The sequence below is a fragment of the Rattus rattus genome, chromosome 7 (genome assembly GCF_011064425.1).
Source record: "Rattus rattus isolate New Zealand chromosome 7, Rrattus_CSIRO_v1, whole genome shotgun sequence".
NCBI lineage: Eukaryota > Metazoa > Chordata > Mammalia > Rodentia > Muridae > Rattus > Rattus rattus.
In genome coordinates this window covers 112,638,435-112,662,644 of record NC_046160.1, presented here as the reverse complement: position 1 = coordinate 112,662,644, position 24,210 = coordinate 112,638,435, and the positions used below count along the sequence as shown (strand labels likewise).

At 45.6% G+C, this 24,210-nt stretch overlaps 1 protein-coding gene across 2 annotated transcripts in view; it reads left to right on the top strand.

The window, feature by feature from the left end:
- Foxn3 (forkhead box N3) overlaps nucleotides 1-24,210 on the top strand; it is a 375,175-nt gene that overhangs the window by 60,457 nt on the left and 290,508 nt on the right. The gene's annotated exons all lie outside the window — the stretch shown is intronic.

The following is a 24,210-nucleotide window of genomic DNA, read 5'->3' as shown; positions in this document are numbered from 1 at the left end:
AAACTTGGGATTTGCCATGCGCCCAGTAGAGGGAAGTGCCTGTTTCCACAGAATAGGTTCCATTGTTGCCCAACAAATGGATCACACACACCCGTTGTGCACACTAGGAGCAACTGATGCCTGTGTTTCCATGAAGTGACATTGTCAAAGGTGGGAGGACCCCACAGCCTGACAACAAAGCGAGGGTAGTATGGTGAGATAGAAGGCGATTGGGACATGTTAGAGACCATTTGGTGGCAAGTTTCATCTGCTGAAGGGTGGCCAGTAACTCTGGAATGACTGTTCTTGCTGATAACAGAAGACACACGTTCATAAACAGGAGGTCTGACCCATTGTTACCAATTGAATTGTATTGCAGCACAGAGACCGTGATTGTGAACCAACCAAAATGGAGGTGGAGGTGTAAAAGGGGGTGGTCTGCAGTCGTATAACAAAGGGGCACCGGAGGGATGGCTCTGCGGTTAAGAGCCCTGACTACTTACTCTTCCAGAGGTCCTGAGTTCAATTCCCAGCAACTACCTGGTGGCTCACAACCATCTGTGTATGAAATCCAATGCCCTCTTCTGGTGTGTCGGAGGACAGCAACAGTGAGCCCGAATAAATAGAATAAATAAATCTTTTAAAAAGGGGGGCAGGGTTGGAAAAGCATGGCAGATTAATTTAATCAAATTCCGTGTGGCATGCCACCTTCAGAAATGAAGGCTAGAAGGCCCAGGGAGAATGTTTTTGTGCTGAGAGACACGAAGCATGGACAGACAGGCAGAAATGTCATTTATAAAGCAATGTGACCTCAAGGCGATGCCAAGGAAGGGAAGCCCTGAGGCTCTCTTTACCATCTGCCACACTCCTGGTGGAGGGGGACCCTTTTGGAGTGAAGGTCTGGTGAGCAAATGCTATCTCCTGCACAAAAGATGGACATACTGTTTTTAGGTTTATGGCTCTGGGAGAGAAGGATTCTGATTTCTGTTTTTGTCTTGTTGTTGTTGTTGGTGGTGGTGGTGATGTTTGTTTGATTACCTTGAGGAAAAGGAATATAGTTTCTGGCCTGCCCTGGAGGGCAGGGGAGCTGGAGTGTCGGGAGAAGGCCAGAAAGAGGCTGGTCCGAGGCCCTTGATGGAGCCTGCAGTTCCAAGCTCAGGGCTCCTGCGGTGCTCGGACACTCATTTGTTGTTCCATTCTCCAGACATTTTCTAGACGTTCCCTTCTTATCACCAAAGCTCTCTGCAGAACATCCCCGCCCCAGACCCTATCAGAGCACTCGCATGCAGCGGTTTTCTGCCCAGCTTTTGTGAGCAGCAGCGTCCTCTTGGACACGTTAGCCTCCCCAGGTTTGATTTTGGAAGTCAGAGGCCTCTTTCGTCCTTCCCGACCGGTTGGCTGCTTGAGGTCTCTAGGCATCTCTCTGTGCAAGATTACTGTTTGCTTTCGTGTGTTCTGTGAAAGTCTAGCTTGAGTTTTAGATATGAATTAAGCAGATGTTCTAGGAGAGAGTGCTAAAAATTGGTTTGCTTGGTTGGGGCAGCGTCGGTTGCCAGCGCATGATCTAACCATGTATTCCACTCTCTCTTCTCCTCTGCTTTGACATCTCTCTGAATGTATTGGCTCAGAAGTATCCTAGAGCCTGAAAGCATTACACACACACACACACACACACACACACGCGCGCGCGCGCGCGCGCGCGCACACACACGCGCTCACACGCACGCACACATGCACACGCACACACATACACGCATGCACACACACATACACACATGCACGTGCACACGCACGTGCACACACATGCATGCACATACACACACGCACGCACACACCCACCCACACACGCACACACACACACGCACACACACACATGCACACGCATGCACACACACACACTCGCTCACACACACACACGCACACATATCCTAGAGCCTAAAAGCATTCCACACACACACACACACATACACATACACACGTGCACACACACACACACGCACACGCACACACACCACGCACTTGGGGTCCAGTTTGTGAAGGGGTAGAGGTACAAAAGAATTCAAGGCATTGCCGCTCTTTGCATTTTCTTTCTTCTGCTGATACATTGTGCTATTTGGATATCAAATTTCATAGAAAAGTACAAACAGCCCAGGGCCCTGTTTTTGTAATTTCATATTAAACTCATTTCCTTGGAAATTTGGCTGGAGGGACTTTTCCTACAACCTCTCTTCCATTTTGGCATGACTTTTTTTTTTTTTTTCTCTTTCTTTTCCCACTTGGCCAGGTTGCTTGTATTTTTGTTTTATTATAAGAATGGCATCTCCAGCAGACTAGCCGTGTTGGGCTCCCCCATTCACTGGTGTCTCATGCCCCAGTTCCAGAACATGTGGAATGATTTAACTTGCTTTTGTCTGTACATACACTCACCTCCAGGGCCTGGGTATTGTTATTCTGACTTGACAGCTATGGAAACTAAGCACATCCCTAAGTGGTGCTCCTAGGACTGTAAGGGGCCTGTGCTCTGAATGTGAGTTTCAGAACCCCTTTATTTCTCCACAGTAGAAGTCCCTTTTTAAGTTGTGACCAAGTCCTCAAAATAAGGAAGGAGTGGGTGATTTATATATTATTTCTACCAGACCAGTATTATCTGTGTGTGTTCTTTTATGCCAGTCACAGGATTATTCTTTTTTAAAATTAATTTATTTATTTTACATATATGAATGTACTGTAGCTGTCTTCAGACACACCAGAAGAGGGCATCAGATCCCAATTCAGATGGTTGTGAGCTACCATGCGGTTGCTGGGAATTGAACTCAGGACCCCTGGAAGAGCAGTTGGTACTCTTAACCTCTGGGATATCTCTCCAGCCCCTTATTGTAATATTTTTAATTTAAAAATTTTCTCAATTTCCATTTGACCACTCTGGTGGTTTGAATACGAAGGTCCATCCTCATAGACTCATGTGTTTGGATGCTTAGCCCATAGGGAGTGGCACTGTTAGAAGGTGGGGTCTTGTTGGAGTGGGTGTGGCCTTGTTGGAGTGGGTGTGGCCTTGTTGGAGTAGGTGTGGCCTTGTTGCAGTAGGTGTGGCCTTGTTGCAGTAGGTGTGGTCTTGTTGGAGTGGGTGTGGCCTTGTTGGAGTGGGTGTGGCCTCAGAGTGGGTGTGGCCTCGTTGGAGTAAGTGTGGCCTCATTGGAGGAAGTGTGTCACTATGGAGGTAGGCTTTGATGTCTCTTATACTCAAGCTATCCCCAGTATGGCACCCAGTCTCTCCTTGCTGTCTTTGGATCAAGATGCAGAACTCTCAGCTCCTTCTCCAGCGCCATGTCTGTCTGGATGCCACCATGCTCCCGCCTTGATGACAATGGACTGAACTTCTGAACTATAAGCCAGCTTCATTAAATATTTTCCTTTATAAGAGTTGCCATGGTCACAGTGTCTCTTCACAGCAATCAAACCCCGGCTAAGACAACCACAGAAACTAGTCTCTCGCCCTGAGCATTTGAAAATGCTGTTCCGGGGGCAGGATGTAGCCTAGTGGCAGAGCACTTGCCTAGCGTGTACTAAGGTCTCGGGTTTGTATTACAGCATAGAAAACGCAAAGGTTATGAAAGTATTATTTAGAAAAGGTTTCAACTGGAAGTCAAGTAAAATCTGGTACACTCTAATATACAATTAGTAAAAGATCTTAACAAAACAAACAAACAAAACTCAGGAAAGAAAACGACGTTCTCTAGCCTGCAAAGATGGCAGCCTCCTACATGGTTTTTACTGCTTGAGCAATTCTTTTCCTTTTCTTTTTATTTCCTTTTTTTTTGTTGTTGTTCTTTTTATTTTGAGACAGGGTCTCACTCTGTAGCCCAGGCTACGTGGAACTCACTATATACCAAACTGGTCTCTCAAACTTATGGCAATCCCCCTGCCTCAGCCTCCCCAGTGCAGGGATTTAAGTGGAAGCCACCACAGCCAGCCTCTACTTGAAAACTCTTTTACCCAAATCCCTTCAAGACAAGAATCCTGGTTCCTCTTGGCCAGGTCCCGACTGGATTATGCTTCTCCATCTTCCTGGGTCTGTGGAGCTTTTTGATCAGGAAAATTGGGCCAGGATGTCTCTATGGCCTTTTAGGGGCCACCCTAGCAGCTCACACACTGAATAAATTAATCGTATTTGAGTCACAGGGCAAAGGCATCATTCAGACCTGTTTTTCTGGGTTAACTCTAGCCAAGTAAAAGACTCCCTCTTTGGGCGACACTGAGAAATTGGAGGAGCTGCAGTAACTCACTTATATCACTAGGGTTCCATTTGGAAAACGATACCTCCTGTTGTCTAATTTAATTAGTAATTGCATTTTCTGTTCCAATTGAAAACCTCAGAAGAAAGGATGGTAATAAACTGTGGTCTATGGTATTATTATAGTTATCTAATTATATTTACTATTGTGACAGTTTTAGATTAAGACACCTTTCATAAAGGAACAGAGTTAGCTAATAGATTTTTCTCTCGTTTCCTAGTCAGGTATCTTAGAGGCTTGTATTGGATATAGGCCCAAGTCGATGTGCATGGTGTTTGCCTTCAAGCACATGGCTGAAGGCTGTCTGCCTCTATCCTAGGTGCAGGGACTTCAATACCAGCGTTTTCTGAGGCGTAACCCATAGTCCAGCAAAGGCAGTGGAGGGCTCAAAGGAACAATGGTTTAGCCAAGAGGTGGAAGACAAAGCCATTTGCTTTGGTACCGTTGCCCACTTGTGTCATAGTGTCATCTATCCATCTATCCATCTGTCTTTCTATCCATCCATCCATTCATCCATCCATCCATCTGTTCATCCATCTGTCCATCCATACATTTATCCATCTGTCCATCTGTCTGTCCATTCATTCATTCATCCATCCATCCATGCATCTGTGCATCTGTCCATCCATCTCTCCATCCATCTGTCCATCCATATATATATCCATCCGTCCATTGTCTGTCTCCCTCTATCCATCCGTTTTTCCATCTATCCGTGAATCCACCATCCATCCATCTATCCATCCATCCATCCATCCATCCATCCATTCATCCATCCATCTACCTACCCACCCATTGTCCCATTCATCTATCTCTTTATAGAGGCCACCATGTGTCCAATGCTAGGCTGGATGCTGGCTCTACAAAGATCCAACAGGGCATCGTTGTCCCTCTTCTTAACCTCCTCCTAAGGACTTATCATTTGGTGTGTGAGGCAGACACATGAGCAAATGCCCTCTGGGAAGTACTTCCTCTAACTTCGTTAGGAGCGTGTCTAGGAAGAGTGGCCCCCAGAGAAGGAAGAAACACCCTGTGACATCTCAGAAAAGCTTTGTGAGGAAATCAACTTGGTATTAAATTTAGGGGTAAGAAGGACCAAAGATGTCAACTAAGGGTTATATCATAATAATGAGTTTGATTTTACGCTTGCTTGTGATTTCTTGGTGATGAGAGCCCCTGGGGAATTTTAAACTAGAAAAAAAAAAAAGGGCAGCCATTTTTGCATTTCAAATAAGGAAAACTATGTTTAATCCCTCTTCTCATGGGTAAGATTCCTCTTCCTCCTGGATCTGTTTAAAATCCCTTTGGAGCTAGGCATGTGGATGCAAGCTTATATTTCCAGCTACTCAGGAACTCAGGAAGCTGAGTCAGAAGGTTAGCTTGACTCTGCGAGTTCAAGACTAGCCTGGGCTGTGGAACAAGACACCCCCACCCCACACACAAATCAGTAAATGAATGTTCAAGGTCACTTGAAGTGATGTATGTATTCACTGCTCACTTTGTTCTCCCCCCCCCCCCCGAAAGGTGTGTGTGTGTGTGTGTGTGTGTGTGTGTGTGTGTGTGTGTGTGTGTGTGTGTGCACCTGGAGCTTACCACTTGGCTCCTTCTGTCCCTGCCTCCTCAGCACTTGGGGTTGCAGGTGTGTATTGTCACCCTTGCCATTCCTCCTGGATGCTGGATTCTCAAACTTAAGTCCTCAGGCTTGAATGGCAGGTACCTTACCAACTGAGGCCCCCTCCGAAACCCCAGTACTCAGTACTTTCTAAGTACTTTGTTCTTCACAACCCAATTAAAAGCCATCGTTACTAGTTACATTTAGCTATTTGACTAATTACAGAGACTGACTGACTTGAGGGCTGTGTGATCTTGGGGCCCTAGGCCATGCTGTAAAAAACCAGCAGGTGTTTGTATCTGTTTGACACTTCTCACCTGGAGTACTTTGGCTGGTGGCTGCCCTTTGTGTCCGATGACCTTAGCAAAGACTGTCAGCATACTGGGGACAGTGCAAACAGGTGTGCTGCTCTTTAACGATGTGGTCCTGTATCATAAACACCCAAAACTATGGGGTAGAGCACGTGACTTGGATTCTTTTGTACTAGCAGTCTGTGATAGATAACACACATTTCTATGGGTGTGAATATAAATCTAATGTTAACAATCATGATTCGGATGCCTTTTGGGGGCTGGGGAGCAGCTCTTTTCGAAGACCCATCTTACCAATAGATGAAAGCGAAGGGCGCTAGAAGGCTTAGAACAGAGAAAGTTCTGGAACAGAGTTGGCTGACTACAAGGAGCTGCTAAACAGAAGAACAAAGGAAGGGAGGAGGTTAGGCAACTTCAGCAAGCTGTGTTTGTCATGAGACAGCCTGGAAACTTCTAGAAGTTCACACAGAGGGGTTTTGAGCAAGGCTCAGTTAACAGCACATCTTTGGCTGACGTTTTATTGTGTCATTTTCTGTGTCCCCACACAATGGAGAAGGCTGCATTGTCCACTGAGAGTGAAGAATCTGGAGGCTCCAGAATTAAAACGAGATGTTCTTCCGTGTCTTGGGCTCTGCTCAGCCTGCCAAGAAGTAGTCCTGGGTTCTGCATCTTGTGGCCTGGGAGGAGTGCTCTGATCAGCTTCAGCTGGTCATAAAAAAAGAAATACTACTGTGTCCTCATAGGGACTGCGCTAAGAAAGAGTTTTTGAGAGTAGATTTCCAACTGCAGTGACATTTTACTATTAAAAACAAAAACCAAAATGGGAAACAAAGGAAAACTGTGCTAGGCCACACCCATTAGGCCCGTCGTGCAGGAGTGAAGGGTGGACCCATACAGAGGGAATCTGCCTGAGGAGAAGGCGCAGGCCTTTCCAGCCCTCTATACAGGTCCTGTTTTATCGAGAAGGAATGGAAAGAAGGTGAGAGAATTTCTTTATTAAATACAAGAAAACTGCAAACAGTGCATTCTGGGTCAAAACAGCTGTTTTACACGAGCTGATTCTGGGAACTGGATGAAAATGGACCCCTGAGAGTCTGCCGTCTGCTACGTGGGGAGGATGGCGCAAATGTTGGCTGAATGGAGCCAAGGGTGGGTGGGACATCATGGCATCACCAGCAGGGTGAATGCTTCTCGAACTTGGATATGCATCAAAGGCACTTGGAATCCCTGAAAAGGTGGGACATTTCTCCCTGTAACGCACGGTGTAGGGTCTGACCAAAGAATGGGGGTTTTTAAAAAGCTCCCCGGGGGATTTTAATATATTAGCAAATTTAGAGAAACACTTACCTTAAAGACAAGTAATGGCTTTCTCTCCGTGGATTCTTTGTAGTTAGGGCAGTTTGAGGTAGTGCATTAGGATAGAAGATTTATCCTGCATAGAGCAACAGCCATTAATTAATTAATTAATTAATTATTTCTTGATACACAGTTTCATTTTGTATTCCAGGCTGGCCTGGAACTCACTATGTAGACCAGGCTGGTCTTGAACTCAGAGATCCGCCTGCCTCTGCCTCCCAAGTGCTGGTTCAGAGGCAAGTGTCACCACACCCAACCCGGCAGAAGCCTTTTAACGATGGACTCAGGGAACTATCTAAGGTTACGTGGATCGCTTCCCCTGTTTCAGGATTAAGAAGTAAAGTTCCAGGGGTGCCTTGACAAGTGAGCAGGAGTTTTTCGTTTGGTTTTGTTTTCCGTTCCGGAGGGAGCATTAAGTACATGCATACCTTGGAAATATTGTGGGTTCCATTTCAGAGCACCACAGTAAAGAAAACATTGCAGTAAAGTGAGTCACATGGTGTTTTCCTGGTTTGGCAATGCGTACAAAAGTGTTTGCGATGTACTGTAGTCTATTAAGTATGCTCTACGTTTAATGTCAAAAACAAAGCAAAAAACGCATGCATCTTTTATGGTTAGGATCTTATGCGTGGAGGTGTACACCCAACTTTTAATTATTATTGATTATGAGTGTGATAACCTCAACAATGGTTAATCTATTGAGGATTTGATGGCAGAGTAGTCTCTTAGGACGTGAGGCTAAACTGGAGGATGAAGATAACTGCGCTTGTGTCTTTGAGAGTTATATTTTGACCCCAGAATCAATTAATCTCTCCCTCTGTCTGTCTGTCTGTGATTTCTCTATCTCTGTATTGCTCTCTTTCTGCTCCCATGAGAAGCACTGTTTGCTGTCCCATGCCCTCTCTGCCATGATTCCTTGCCTTACCACAGGCCCAGAAACAATGGAGTCACATGACCCTGGGCTTAAACCTCTAAGCCCTGGGCCAAAATAAGCGTGTCCTGGTTTTCTTGTCACAGTGATGGAAAGTTGACATAATGTTGTAATAAAACATATTGCTGAAGAATGCTAGTGGTTTGCTCTAGGGCAATGGTTCAGCGCTGTGCAAGGATGAAGACTCGAATTAAAGCTGCAGCACCCATGAGAAAAGCTAGGCAAGAAGGTGGATATACCAGGGTACAGAGGAGAGACAAGCAGATCATGGGATCTTGCTGGTCAGCCAGCTTAGCTCAGTCAGGGAGCTCCAGGTTCAGAGAGGAACCTTGTCTTAGTCAGTGATGCATTACTGTGAAGAGATACCATGACCAAGGCAACTCTTATAAAGGAAAGCATTTAACTGGGGCTTGCTTACAATTTCAGAGGTCTAGTTCATTGTTGTAACAGCAGGGAGCATGCAGGCAGAGATGGTGCTGGAGAAGGAGCGGGGAGTTTTACACCGAGACCCACAGGCAGCAGGAAAAAGAAGAGAGCCAGTGGGCCTGGTTGGAGATTCTGAACCTCACCCCAGTGATACTATTTCTCCAGTAAGGCCACGCCCACACCCCAACAAGGCCACACCTCCTAATCCTTTTCAAGTAGTGCCACTCCCTGTTGACTAACCATTCAAATTTATGAGCCTTTGGATGTGTGTGTGTGTATATGTGTGTGTGTGTATATGTGTGTGTGTGTGTGTGTGTGTGTGTGTGTGTGTGGGCACTCTTATTCAAATCACCACAGACCCTGTCTGGAAAAACTAAGGTGAGGAGGGGCTGGTGTGATGTCTTAGCCAACAAGAGCTAAGGACCCGGGTTCAGTTCCCAGTACCCACAGCTGTCTGTAGGGTCAGTTCTAGGGATCTGATCCTCTCTCTAACCCTCGCAGGTAGGTGAGACACATACACACATGTTAAACATTAATACACATAAATAGAAATGATTTTCTTTTTAAAATAAGTAGGGAGAAGTGTGACAGAGGAAGACACTTGATGTTGACCCCTGGTCCCCACACTTACACATGCGGGTGTCTGTTCATGCGCCCTCTCTCCCTCCCACCTCCCCAGAAGCTCCTAATCACCTGAGCCTTTGGTAAACTGTCATCTTTTTGCTGCGGGAGGGTCTGACTGAAGGTTGGGGTCAGAAGCAGTGTCTTCAAGTACGACAGCAATGAGGTTTGCCCTCTTAGTCGGTTCTTCCCTTCCTCTCGTGCGTGAGTTCCCTGGAGCAGACGTCTCGTTTCCTTCAAGAACTTTTCTATTGCCTTCACATCGGGCACGAGAAGCCTGGCTTCGGATCTGGCTGTCTTTCCCCACGCCTTCCTCCCTAACCCAACTCGTTTCTAGCTTTTCATTGAAAGCAAGACACACGCACGCCTCACTCCAATGCTTCTCAGACATTCCCTGCTTGTTAACTGACCTGTTGTCAGTGTTGTATCTCAGAGAATAGGGAGTCCTGAGGGAGGGAAACATAGAGGAAGCTGGTAGCTGGTTCAAGTCAGAACACACACAGCATGGATTCCGGTTGTAGTCCAGCCTGACAGGCACAGTGGTGACATCACAGAGGCGTGGTTGCGTTCACCGTGGGAAAGTTACAGATATCAAATTTTGAATAACCAAAGGGTAAGAGTCACAAAGTGGGGGTTGCAAAGATGCCGATGATGGGCTTGCTTCTTGTAGAGTTGCATGAACCTTAAATCTACTGAGAAAAGGCACCGTCTACAAAGCACTGCGCAGCAGAGTGTGGTAGAGGGGGCCATGTCTGTCTTGTTCTCTTACAGCCAATGATTCAGGTTAGTGCACACCGCAATGGTCTCCATTGACATCACCAGAGATGCTCATCATGCCTTGTTCCTCTCCACCCACCCACCCACCCTGCCCATCTCCCTCCACTGCCTTTTTTACTATATACTCTCCACAGGAAGGAAGGAAGAGAAGGAGAATAACTGTCCACACATGGGCAAAGGTCTTGTGGAATGTGAGTCTTGACCCTAATTTACTGCTGTTAAAGGAAGACCAAGGTTTAAAATGAAGTGAAGGGACAACTCGGGTAGGAGAGGGGGAGGGGGAAAGGAAGGGGCGTGTGCGGGGAGAACTGCTTATAGGACGAGTGCCGTGGACAATGTTGATAAAGACTAAAGACCAGGCTTAGGGAGATGGCCCAGAGGATAAAGTGCTTATCATCCAAGCATGAGGACCAGACTTCAGATCTACAGAACCCCATGCTAGGTGGACTGGTGTCCATCTCTATATTCCAGGGCCAGGAGGGTGCAGAGGGGTCCCCAGTGCAGGCCAACCTGTGTTCATAAACATTGGCTGGCTAGACTGTCCTGTGTTTATAAACTCTGGGTTCAATTCTGCCTCAATGAATGTGGGGAAATGGACTAAGGAAAACTTCTGAGGTCTACACATTTGAGAATAGGTGTGCATATGAGGACACACACGCACATACACATATGCACATGCACACATACACACATGCATACACCCATGACACATACAAACACACATATACACACATGTATACTACAGATGCATATAAGCAAAACAAAACCAAAAGACCCTAATCAAATTATAAAAAAACTAAGGAAGTTTTGAATGAAGAGCAGACTGTCACAATCACATCCCAAATTTCCGGGGAAGTTTTTCTCTTGGAATTTCCAGGTGATATGATGTTATATTAATAAGGAGAGGCACTTTTTGGTTAAGTCGTTGCTAACGGTAAGCTTTGCCCTTAAATAGTTCATTTAGCTTTTTTTTTTCTCCCCTCAATCTGTAAATTAGAAGAAATTCTATAACCCATTCACCTCCCTGTCCAAACTAAGAATGCAGTCTAGGATGTTCAGCCATTCACAAAAAGCATCTCATGAGCCCATGTATCAGTCTGGGGCGATTATGAATGGATGTCTCCACCTCGGTGCAAACTTCCGTGATGTGGAAAAGCAGAGCCACAGAAGAGGCACATGGATCTTAAGGCCAGACATAAAGTCATGGTGGGAGGGGCTTAAGACAATGGCGGCTGGTTTGGGCAGCTTTTCTGACTTTAGAGGATGCCTGCATGCCCCCTGGAGATACTGGTGTGGTTCTGATTTAATAGTGGAGCCCAAGAGAGTCCCAGTCTGCTGAGAAGTGCCTTTCTACGTGGGCTGCAGCCCTGGACCCCAGGTGGTGTTTTCCTGGCCACTTTGTAACATCCTCAGTTATTTAAGGTCAGTAAAGCTTTCGATGTAGGATTTGTGTCTTCTCAGTTACACGTGGGGTTGCTGACAGAGGAGGGAGGGCTTAAGAACTAGAAGGCTGTGATATGTTTATTGTAAACACGTGAAGGAGCGCACACTGTACCTTGTCAACAAGAACGTTCACATGCTTGTGTAGCTTGTGGCTGGTATTTTCTTTCTTTAAAAAAAAAAAATAAAATTAGAGCTGATGAAGTCTCCTGGAACACATAAACACATTGTGGTTTAAAATAGCCCTGGGTAACGAGGCTTTCTCCTGAAGTTTCCATGGTTTTTCTCTTAGGCCTTTGAAATTAGCTGCTTCTTGACAGCGGCACACAGGTAGTCCAGTGGTCTGGAATATGCTCACTTTAGGACCACCCGGAGGGTGTGCTGTCAAGGAAGGCTGGGCCCTACCCACCAGACGTTCTGATTCTCAAAATGGGGATAGGGTCCTGTTTTACTTGCTTTCTCATTGCTGTGGGGGTTGGGAGAAAACACCCAGCAAAAAAGCAACTTAAGAACTGAAGAGTTTATTTTGACCCTGGGTTTGAACAGATAATGCATCACCGCAGGAAGTCATAGGAGGAAAAGCTTTAGGTATCTGCCTTCCGTCAGATTGCATTAGTCTGTAGTCAGGAAGCAGAGAGTTGGTGCTAGCTGGCACTCAGCTTGCTCGCCCCAGGACCCCAGTCCATGGAATGGTTTTTAGCAACACCATAGTTAGGGTGCATCTTCCACCTCAGTGGATCCTTCCCAGTCTACAAATTCCATCACGTACATGCCCAGAGGTTTATAAACTAGGTACACGTCAAGTTGACATTGGACCCCTAAACCCAAATATCTCTCAAGTTCCCAGATGCCGCTGATGCTATGGCCATGCTACCCTCCTCTGAGAACAACTGCTCGATAGTCCTTGCTAACTGCTGGGGGTCCACAGTGTGTGTTAACATACCTGGCTAATGCTGACTCTTGGATCCCAATCCAGGCCTTGGAAAGGAAAACCCGTATTTTCATGAAATTGTTGTTTGCAGAGCTCTTTGCGACATGCAGGGTGCTCTGAGGGGTAGGCAGCAGCATTGAGCTTTCCCAAGGCCTGTGGGCAAGGGAAAGAGAAAGTCCTGAGGGCATTCGAACCCCCTAACTGATCCTTCCCTGACAACCGGAGCCTCATAATATCAACTTGGTTCAAAACGAGATGTGTTTTCGTTATTACCTCAATTCTAGAGAACGTGGGCGTTGTATGTCTCTGAAGCCCTTATACTTGAAGCACCATAGTGCTACTGACTGCTCATCACAGAGAAGCGAGTAAGGATGATCAGACTCCTTGTTTGTTTGTTTGTTTGTTTTTCCCCCTCCGTCCTCCAGACTCCTTGATTGTGCTCACATTTTTTTTACCATGACAAGAGACATCAGATGTGTCTGAAAGTGTGTGTGTGTGTGTGTGTGTGTGTGTGTGTGTGTGTGTGTGTTCACAGGATGACTGTACTGCCCTTTCCCCTGCCCCTCCTATATAGTCAGGACTATGTCATGTAGCCTGAGGGCTGTGGCTAATAGTCCGGAAGCATTATATAATCCAGTGGCAGAGAAACAACCAAAAAAAGATTTTCTACAGTGTCTGCATGGCTCAATTAATCGAAACAACAAAAGTACTAAGTACCCTTTCTGGACAAATGATGGGCAAAAGAGAAGGGAAAAGAGACCATCTGGGACTGCGAGGAGTACAGGAAGCTGCGTTTATGCTACCGAGAAGTGCCAGGGGCAGGAAGTCACAAGGATGGCTGCCAGAAAGAAGGGTCTGTGGACCAGGCACTTGCTGCCAAGCCCGATGACCTGGGTTCAATCTCTGGGACATAATGAAAGAAGAGAACCAGCTTCTCAGACTAGCACGTGCGTGATGTGGCGATGTTACCCAATGAATAATGGAATGTCTTGGAGAGGGAATCCAGTATCTTATGCCCGCAAGGCAAGCACTCTATCTCCTAGGTCATGGGCTGAGCAGAAGGTGGAGTACCACCTCTCAGTTTTAGCCTCTTTTTCCTTAAAAGTGCCCCCGGTAGGCTCTAACCACTATTGAATATACTACACACATTCAGCATGTTGGTTGGTGATTTTGAGCGTAGGCACACACACCTGTGAGTCCTCCTAACTATCAACGTGAAGAAAAGCCCATCACCCTTGATAAACAGAAGGTTGCCAAGGTCCCCTGATGCTGCACTGGGCCGGCTGAGCACAGCCCTAACACTGTGGAGTCTCATCACAGCGGCGAAGCTTTGGTATGTTCCAGGGCTCTCTGCGGCCAGTCTGCTGAGCTGCTAACAATCGACTGGATGATGAACTGGACCAAGCCCTTGTTTTATGTCCCTCCCTTTTGTTTTCCTCCAAATGCTGTTTGATCTCAAAGTGGGCTGGAGTTTTTTCCGAGCTGGCTCTGCTTCTGGGAGGGAGCTGCCTACCCTCGTGAATTATGTTTTGTTTGGCTGCATCTGAATAAACTGTGCTGAGTTTAATCAGTCTGAGGAACTTTCCCCCCCTTAACACACACGGAAGCTTCTCCCTTCTCCCTGTCATCCCCGTCCTGCGAGTAGGCAAGAGTCTGCAATCCTTCCCGGTCACACAGATTACTCTGTGGAGTCTAGAATTTCATGGAAATAGAATCATGCCCTCCTATGTGCTTTTCTGACCAGAGTGTGAATGGTTTCCTTCACTCAGCATAATTATTTTAAGAATCACCCAGGTTTTAGCACGAGTTAATGCTCCCGGCCTCCACTGCGGAGTGGTTTTCCACTGTAGAGATGTAAGGCAACTCATCCGTTTGCCCGTTGATGGACATTCGGGTTGTTTCCAGCTTATGGCTATCACAAATAAGACTTCTGGGAACATTTGTGTACAGATTTCTACGTAGGCATAGGCTTCATTTCTCTTGGGTAAACACACAAAAATGGCTGGGCCATACAGTAGGCATGTGTTTAACTGTCTTAGAAAACTTCCAGAATGTTTTATAAAGAATTTTTATAATTTCACGTTTCCGACTCCAGTGTAGAAGAGTTTGATTTGCTTCATATCCTCACCTAAATGCAGTGTGATCGTGTGTGTGTGTGTGTGTGTGTGTGTGCGCATGCGCATGTATATATGTGCACATGCACATGCCTGGGTATTGGTGTGTGGAGGACAGAGGTTGATAACACTCTCTACTTTGTTTCTTTGGGCAATGTCTCTCACTGAACCTGGAGCTCACTCTGTTCTTAGTGTATCTATGGATACACACACACACACACACACACACACACACACACACGAATGTGTATTTATGGGGAAAATATCATATATGTAGAGTTTGGTTTGAGACACATATCCCCCCCAGAGGTAAGGTGAATTTTATTCTCAAATATTTGGGAATAAATTCTGTTATTGCTCTGTGATTCAGTTTTATCACAGTCAGAGAAGTTGCTTTGTCAGACTTGAGTCCCTTTTTATGGTAAATGCATTTCATTGTTATTTAGATGTTTGAGCTCTTACGTTAATTTTTTTATGACTCAGTAAACACTGGCAAATTATTTTTTCCCACAGAACTATAACCACACATTCTCAGTGTGTGTGTGTGTGTGTGTGTGTGTGTGTGTGTGTGTGTGTGCGCGGGCGCGCACGCGTACGCATGTGTGTCATATATGTGTGGTTGAACTAATTAACACACAACACCGTATTATTGATTACATTATAAAACAAATTAGCACGTATTCAAGTATTAAGTTACACATCTCAAAGGCTTATGAAATATTAGACATCAGCTCAGTGCCTTAGCAGAAACCCACTTCCTTTTTCACATGAGAGGTTGGGAAGAGAAGGGGAAAATTTATACTTTGAGCACAAAACAAATACTCATAATTCAAACTTTGGTAGATGTATAAAAAAAGAGGCCAGGAATTTCAGAAACTTTAATAATTGCCAAGCTTAGTCTAAGCATTGCTATCTTTTAAACATATTGGCTAAATTAAAGAGCATATTTTATGTGCTCCACACAAGACAAAACATTTTCCTGAAATATTTACAAGCCCATGCCTGCATTCTTTATTCAGGCCCCCCCACCCCCTGTTAAAATGCATCTCCAAATGCAATCATTGTGTTAACTGTAAGGCTTTTTTGAGGAGGGGGGTGGTTCTCAAGGGCATGTTTTGCAACTGGAGGTTTTCAAAATGGAGGTTTCTCATAATGGCACAAAATAAGAATAGAAAGTCATTAAATCATCTTCTTAAGCCTTGGTTGAAATGAAAAACGAGTCATGATTGATCAAATCTGATGTGTACCAGTCGGGGTGTGGGCGATGGAAACAACAGGCAAGTGAGTGTGTGAGTCCTTCCCTGGGAAGGAGGCAGGCACCATGCAGCTCTGCTATCTCCCTTCCCTAGTCTGTTCTATCGCTCTGGTGAACTACTCTGATAGCCATCAGCCTAGGAGAGTTTATTTTAGCTCACAGTTCTGGGTTACGGTCCATCACTACCAACAGGTCACGGTGGCAGCCAGCCACATCACATTCATGGTCAAAAACTCTGTTCTGTACTCAGTTTTCTCTATTCCTATCTAGTCCAGAGCCCCGAGTCAAGGAGTCGTGTCCTCCACATTTCAGCTGGGGGTCTCCCCTCATCACTTCAGGTGATCAGGACAGTTCCCTGCAGACCTAACACCAGACAGCGTGACCTAGGCAGCCCCCGAGACTCTCTTTTTAGGTGATTCTAAATTGTGGCAACCCGATCGTTAAAATTAACCACCACACTCCTCTTTAACATTAAGAATACATTGTTCCAGCAGTGCAGCTATGGAAACTAAAGTGACCAGTGACCCTAGACGAGATCCCTGACAGCGGGGACTTGGAAAGAGGCCACCTTCTGTAGCCAGGCAGGACCCCCAGTGGAGAGAGAAGGACACCAACCCACCCACAAAACTTTCAACCCCAAATTGTCCTGCCTGTAAGAAAATGCAGAGGCAAAGGTGGAACAGAGACTGAAGGAATGGCCAAGTAGTAACTGGCCCAACTTGAGACCCATCCCATGGGCAAGCAGGAATGTCTGACATTATTAATGATACTCTGCTCCCACCAGGACAGCCAGACAGGAGCCTGGCATAACTGTCCTCTGAGAGGCTCTGTCCAGCAGCAGACTCAAACAGATACAGAGACCCACGGCCTCTGTAGAATTTGTAGAGTCTTATGGAAGGATTGAGAGACCCAGAGGGACTAGGAACTCCACAGGGAGACCAACAGAGTCAACTAACCTGGATCCTTGAGGGCTTTCAGAGACTGAACTATCAACCAAATAGATAGCATACACGGTCTGGACCTTGGCCCCATGCAAAATGTAGCAGATGTGCAGCTCAGTCTTTATGCAGGTCCCCCAACATCTGGAGCGGGACTGTCCATAAATCTGTTGCCTGCCTGTGGATCCTGCTTCCCTAACTGGGATACTTTGGCCTTAAGTGGGAGAGTCCTGCAGAAACTTGATGTGTCAGGGTCGGGGGGCGGGGGTACCCAGAGGAGGGCCTCCATCCTCTCAGAAGAAAAGGAATGGGGAGAGGGGTTGTGTGTGAGGGGAGGGCCAGAAGGAGTCAGGGCAGTGATCAGGATGTAAAATGAATAAATAAATTAATTTACAGGAACAAAAGGAGAACACTGTTTGGGACCTGTTCTAGAGAGGCATCTAATGCTCTGGTATACGGTTTCTACAGGAGCGGGGTGGTTTGCTCGCGCCACGTTGGTTTAGTTTTAAAAACACTCCAAAGTATTATGAAAGGGTTGAAAAGTTGAACACAGAAATGATGTAAAGAGATGCCCTCAGTATCTATCCTCCGTGCGAACCCCTCGGGGCTCTGAGTGTGAAATTGGGAGAGATGGGAAATAGAATGGGATTCCTAGCCACAGGTTTCAAATCTTTAGCTCAGGGACACGGACACAAGGCAAAGGAAGTGACAGGTTCACCCACTCAGGTCACAGCTCTTCCAAAATGTTCCTCAGTTTTCAGTTCAACACATGGGCACCCAGGTTGCTAATTCCTACTGCTGTGGCCTTTAGGTAGAACAGTGGGTTATCCATGTGTTGGGCACTTGCAGAGGAAAGGCTTATTAATTTAGCTTTCTGCCTATAGTCCACCATCAAAGGAGGCCAAGGCAGGACCTCAGAGGAACACTGCTTCCTGGCTTGCTCTCAGGCTCTCGGTCAGCTACGTTTCTAACACAGCTGAGGCCCACCGCCCTGCGGAAGGTCCTGCCCTCGGTGGGATGGACCTTGTATCTTAGCAATCATTAAATGTCTCACAGACAGGCCCACCGGCCATCCTGAGGGAGAAAGTTCCTCAACTAAGGTTCCCCTCTTTGGGTGCGTCAAGTTGACAACTGAAGCTAACCACAGCAGACAGGGTCCTGCTGTAGGGAGCCGGCAGCCTTCTGCACTGCCCCTCAGGAATGCCATTACTCTGGGCGCCTAAGAGCACAGCAAAAGGAGCGATGTCTCTCTGTAGCACATGGTAAGCCTAGTCCCTGCAGCAGGCCCTGCGGGTAGAGCCAGGGATGCCGATGTTGTCTTAGGATGGGATGGCTACCACACAGGAATAACTGTGAGGGAGCCTTCACCTAGCTGCCCCCTGCCCTGGGGAGCCAGTATGAGTTCAGCCTTTGAGGATGAATCCTTTTGTACTTAGGGATAATTATGTTATGGCCTGAAGTGGTAGTCTCTCTTGTCCAAAATGCTCATGTGTATTTAGATACCCAGTCTTCTGTTGTTGGGTGTATGCTTTTGACAGTTGATCGTTTTGGTTTCATAGTATTCCAACCCTCTACACCTTTCCTGACTTTCCTGTCTGAAATGTGTGCTTGCCTATTTTTCCTCTGGATTCTATTGTTTTTCTTCGTGTGTTGTGCCGGTGTTGTTATCGGTGATTATTTTGTTGTTAGTTTTGGTGCTAGGGATGGAAGCCAGGGCTTCTTCTACACTAAGCGAGCTCTGTCCTACTGACCCACATCCCCGCCTTTTGGTGTAGTTCACGATAGCCTTGAACCTTTGGTTCTCCTGCTCTTTCCTCCTGAGATTTGAGCTGCTGTCTTTTTATAATTATGGGCCACCTCTGTCACCGTGAAAACCATCTCCCCATCCCTACAGCATCGCCCGTCAATGTGAAATCTTCTTTGACATGAATGAAGCCATTTGAGGTTTCTTTTCTTTCTTTGCTTTCTTAACATTAGTGATTTTTATGGGTGTGGCTGTTTTACCTGCACAGATGCCTGTGCACCGGATGCACACCTGGTGCTGTAGGTGGCCAGAAGGGGACGTCTGATCTGGAACTGGAATAGCAGAAGGCCGTGAGCTACCATGTGGGTGGGAGTTGACCTGAGTCCTCTAAGTATCTCATCTCTCCAGCCCATCTTACTTCCCCTAACCTCCTGGTTCCCATTAACTCCCCCACATAGCCCTCCGTTATGCTTTCACAGCACATGAATTTCATTACATTGTCTCCTCCTCCTCCTCCTCTACCACCACCATCTCCTCCTCCTCCTTTCCCTCCTCCTCTCCTTTTCTTCACCTCCTCTTCTTCCTCTTCCTCCTCCTCCTTTTCTTCTTCCTCTTCCTCTTCCTCCTCCTCCTCTTCCTCTTCCTCCTCCTCTTCCTCTTCCTCCTCCTCCCTTTCTTCCTCCTCCTCTTCCTCTTCCTCCTCCTTTTCTTCCTCTTCCTCCTCTTCCTCTTCCTCCTCCTCCTCCTTATTGATTAAGCTCTTTTCCTTCACTCCCCCTCTTGAGGTCCCCTTCATACTCTTATGAGCTAAGGTCTGCATCTGAAAGACACCGTAGCATTTGTTTTTCTGGGACTGACTTGTTTTCATTGAACACAACATTGTCCAGGTCCTTCCATTCTCCTGAAATGACATGATGTACTTGTTTCTTTATGGGTGGTTAAAATCTCAGCGTATGGGCTAGAGAGGTGGCTCAGTGGTTGAGAGCACTTGCTGCTCATGCAGAGGACCCAGGTTCCAGCCCCAGCGCACACATGGTGGTTCACACCCACAGTAACTCCAGTTCCAGGCTCCAGTGTCGTCTTCTGAGCTCTGTGGGTTTTGTACATACATGGTGCCCACACATACGTGCAGGCGAAGCACTCTCACATGAAATAAAAAAAAAATGAGTAAATATAATTAAAAACATTTAAGCTGTAAACCATGTAAAAATATATTGCATATATGTAGCATGTTTTCTGAATCTGTTCGTCAGCGGGTGGAGATATAAGGCAGTCTGTTTCATGGTGATTGTGAATCCTGGAAGAGTAAACATGGATGTTGGGGCATCATTTTGGTATATTGACTTAGAGTTCTTCTAGTGCACATCTCAGACTTTCCTATAGCTGATGATAGCTGGTACATGTGGTTAGTTCTTGTGGGACATGCACAATGGCTTCCATAGTGACAACTTGTCAGTCCATTCTCACATCAGCAGCACAGGGCCCCTCTTCCCTCACACCCTGGACAGCATGTGTTACTCTTTGTTTCCTTAATGAAACATTATGCGTTTGTTAGGAGGAAATCAAGAAGTGGTTTTAAATTTCATTTCCCTAACAACCCTGGTTGTTGAATACATTTCCAAATATTTATTGGCTGCATATTTCTTCTTTTGAGAACTTTTTAATTAGCCCACTGGTTGACTGGATGGTTTGGTTTTGGTGTTTAATTTGTAAAGGATATTTTATGCTTGTGGATGTTTTGCCTACATGTATGTCTGCGCACTGCCTGTGTGCCTGGGGGCCAAAAGAAAGATGTTGGGTTCCCTGGAACTGGAGCCATTGGTTGTATAATGTCTCCGTGTGCCAGCACCATGCTGTTTTGGTTACTATGGCTCTGTGGTGTAGTTTGATGGTGGGGATTCCTCAGCATTGCTCACTTCACAGGATGGCTCAGGCTATTTGGGACTCTTTTCTAGTTCTATCAAGAATCTAGTTGGGATTTCGATGGTTACTACATTAGATCTGTAGATCACTTTTGATGGTCTAGCCATCGTTACACTGTTGGTCCTGCCAGTGTATGGACACGGAAACTCCATTTTTTTTTCTTTTTTTTGGAGCTGGGGACCGAACCCAGGTCCCCTTGCGCTTGCTAGGCAAGTGCTCTACCACTGAGCTAAATCCCCAACCCTAGAAACTCCATTTTTTATTTCGTTCCTCAGAGTCTTAAAGTTTTCACTGTAGAGCCCTTTCGCTTCCTTCGCTGCCTTTATGCCTACATACTTTATTTTTCTTAGAGCAGTTTGCAGATGGTATTTTTTTCTTCATTTCTCCCAGTACAAATGCATTACTTGTTTACAGAAACACCGCGTGGTTCTCATAGGTTGATTTTGTATCCTGCTTTATTTCAAGGGCTTTCAGATCACAGAGTTTTCTGGTGGGTAGTGGGAGGGCTGTATTGCACAGGAACAGTGAGAGAGAGTGCATCTTTGCCCTGTTCCTGATTTCAGAAGGGATGCTTGTTTCTCCCTCATTTACTGTTACATTGGCTGTAGATTTGCTTTCTTACCACCTTTGTTCTTTAATCTGTTGAAATGTGTTTCTTCTACTCATAGATTCTTTGGGGCTTTTATCAGAAAGGATATTTAACTTTAGATATAAAGGCTTTTTGCATCTGTTGAGATGATCTTATAATTTAAAGTCTATTTATTTGCTGTATTACATTTATTGATTTGCATATATTGAGCCCATCTTGTATTCCTGTGATAAAAACAACTTGGTCATGGTGTACAGTCTTCTTAATATTCCTTCAGTATAATTTGCAAGAATTTTACTGAGACTTTTTTACACCTATGTTAATGATGGAAAAATGGCATGTAGTTTTGTGTGTGCACGCACACACATATGTCACACACATGTGACACATACACACACACACACATATATATACACACACACACACACATATGCTTTCATTGCATTGCTTGTTGTGGATCTCTTGAAGCTGTTTATATCTTCTTTATTAATTTTGGTAGAACATATATATATGTAACAGTTCATTCATTCTGGGTTTTCTCATTTTCTGGAATTTACATTTCAGGATATCCCAAGGTCATTTTTTCAGTTGGAGTTTATTGTATCATCCCCTTTTCTGCGTCTAATTTTATTAATTTGGTTCTTTTCTCTCTTTTGGGGGGTTAGTTTGACTATGGGTTTGCCAATCTTTATCTTTTCCAAGAACCATTCTTTGAGATACTGTCTTATATATCCCAGGTTGACCTTGCCCTCCCTGTGTAGCCAAGAATGGCCTTGAGTTCCTCATCTTCTTGCCTCCAGCTTCCAAGTGCTGGGATTACAGTACCACCATGGTGGTGTAGCCACCTGGTTCAATCGTTGGATTGACTTGGTCTGTATATCAGAAGAACCAATTTCTCGTTCGATTCTATGTATGTAATTTTTTTTTTTTTAGTCTTCATTTCAAAATTTTCTGCCCTAGTATTATTTCTTGCTGCCTATTATTTTGGGATGTGGCTTGTTCTAGCCTGGTTAACATGGCATTTTTTAATCAAAAGCAACAGAGAACCATCCCTCTCCAAATGAACTTAGTTTTCTTGGCAAAAGTGGGGAGGCGGAGGGAAGACGTAGGATACTTGGGTTTCTAACTTACTGTTTCCCTTGCTCTAAACTCTATTTTCCCATAACAATAACCGGATTGGCTGGGTTTCCCTTAGACCACGCATCCATCAGCTTGGCAAGGAAAACAGTCATGTAACTGTACCATGGCAGCCAGACAGAGGGTGTTCCGGGGATTTGGAGCCGATAAAAGGATCCTCGGAGGAGGCTTTCGTGTGTCTGTGTGATGTACCATCAGCAGCCTGGAGCTAGGTCCCTGCTTCAAGCTGCTCCCAGAGCAGTAAGGGCCGTCTCCCTCTTAATGTCCAGCTGCAGATGTGTATCGTAGTTATGTGGGCATGCAGACAGCTCAAAAGGGCTACGAATTTGCATGGCTAAGCTGATTTTAAAAGAATTGGCGCCAGAGAGATGGCTTGACCTTAATATCACTGGCTGCTTTTTCAGAGGGCCTGAGTTCAATTCCTAGCACCCACAAGGCAGCTCACAGCTGTCTACAGTCCACCTCCAAGTGATTTGACATCCTCACACGGACATACATGCCACCAAAAAAAAAGTACGTACAATAAAAATAAATAAATCATTAAAAAAAAAAACCCCAACCTAAATGGATATAAAAACGAATTGAGTTTGATTCCAACCAATTGGTAAACTCCAAGTTTTTGGCCCTCAGCCCTCAGTGGGACATCTTCGACTCCTTCCTGTAGGACATTGACAGTCACAACTCTGATGCCAGTTGTCAAAGATGGGTGGAGCCTCTACCACAGCTCTTTATGATCTAGAGGTGTGGGTGAGCACACCACATCCTGTAAAGGCCTTGATGTATTTATCTCAGCATTACCTCATGCATCTCATACTTTAGTTATGACAATGTGACTGACTATTCAACGACTGGCTGGGTGGATGGGGAGATGAATAAACGAATGTGTCTCTCCTCTCCGGAAGTCTTGCCTTTGTCTTCAATGCCTGTGTAAGGTATTGAAGCTGAGGTGCTTCCCTGTATCATGCCTTTGGTTTTACCGTCTAACTCAGCAATGGTTGTAGCCCAACCAAAGTGGCATCCTTCTAAACATCCCACCCTTCCTGGGTCTCGATGCAGGGCCTGGAGAGTGTAAACACTAGGCCCATTGACTTGCTGGATGGAAGAACATGGCCCTTAGGTGGAACAGAAAGGGTGGCGTCAAGAACTACTGTGATGAAATCCCGGCTAAGAATGCAACTGAATGCAGTCAAGCCTAGAGACAGCACCAAAGAGCTCGCGTGAACAAGGAAAGGGTCTGCAAGAACGAAGCCCAGCTCTTTGGACAAATAGGTCAAGGTTGGAGCTTGCAGCTAGTATTAAGGATGGTTGACCATGGTGTCTTTTCCAAAGGAAGCCAGGCACAGTGCCCAGATGAATTTTGCACGTGCTGGGAAGTCACTGAATATTGTATTGAGTCCTGAGGGGCATTTTAATCACAGAAGCCAGAGCTTCTATCACAGGGAAAAAGAGAGGGCTAAATATCTGTTTATCCACAAAATCTCATCGCTTCCTGTGCTTCTATGTCTTCAAAGAATGGGGGCGTCCGTTTCCATTTGGTCTATGTGTGGATATAAAAGATTAAAGCAACCAAGGGCTCAGGAAGAAGAGAACTTTAACCAGATCCCATTTTTTCCTAAAGCTCCAAGTCTCCGAAGCATTTCTCTGCACACATAGCTCTCTCCGAACGCACAGTATCCATCCAAAAATCAAATGCCCTCTGAGGCTTCTTAAGAAATAATGTTACCCGATCTACTTTCCCAGGATGCACCCACTTGTGGGTATAACAAACCAGTCCTTAATAATTTGAATACTTAATTGCTGAGGTTTTTTTTTTTTTTTTTGAATACTGGGTGGCTTT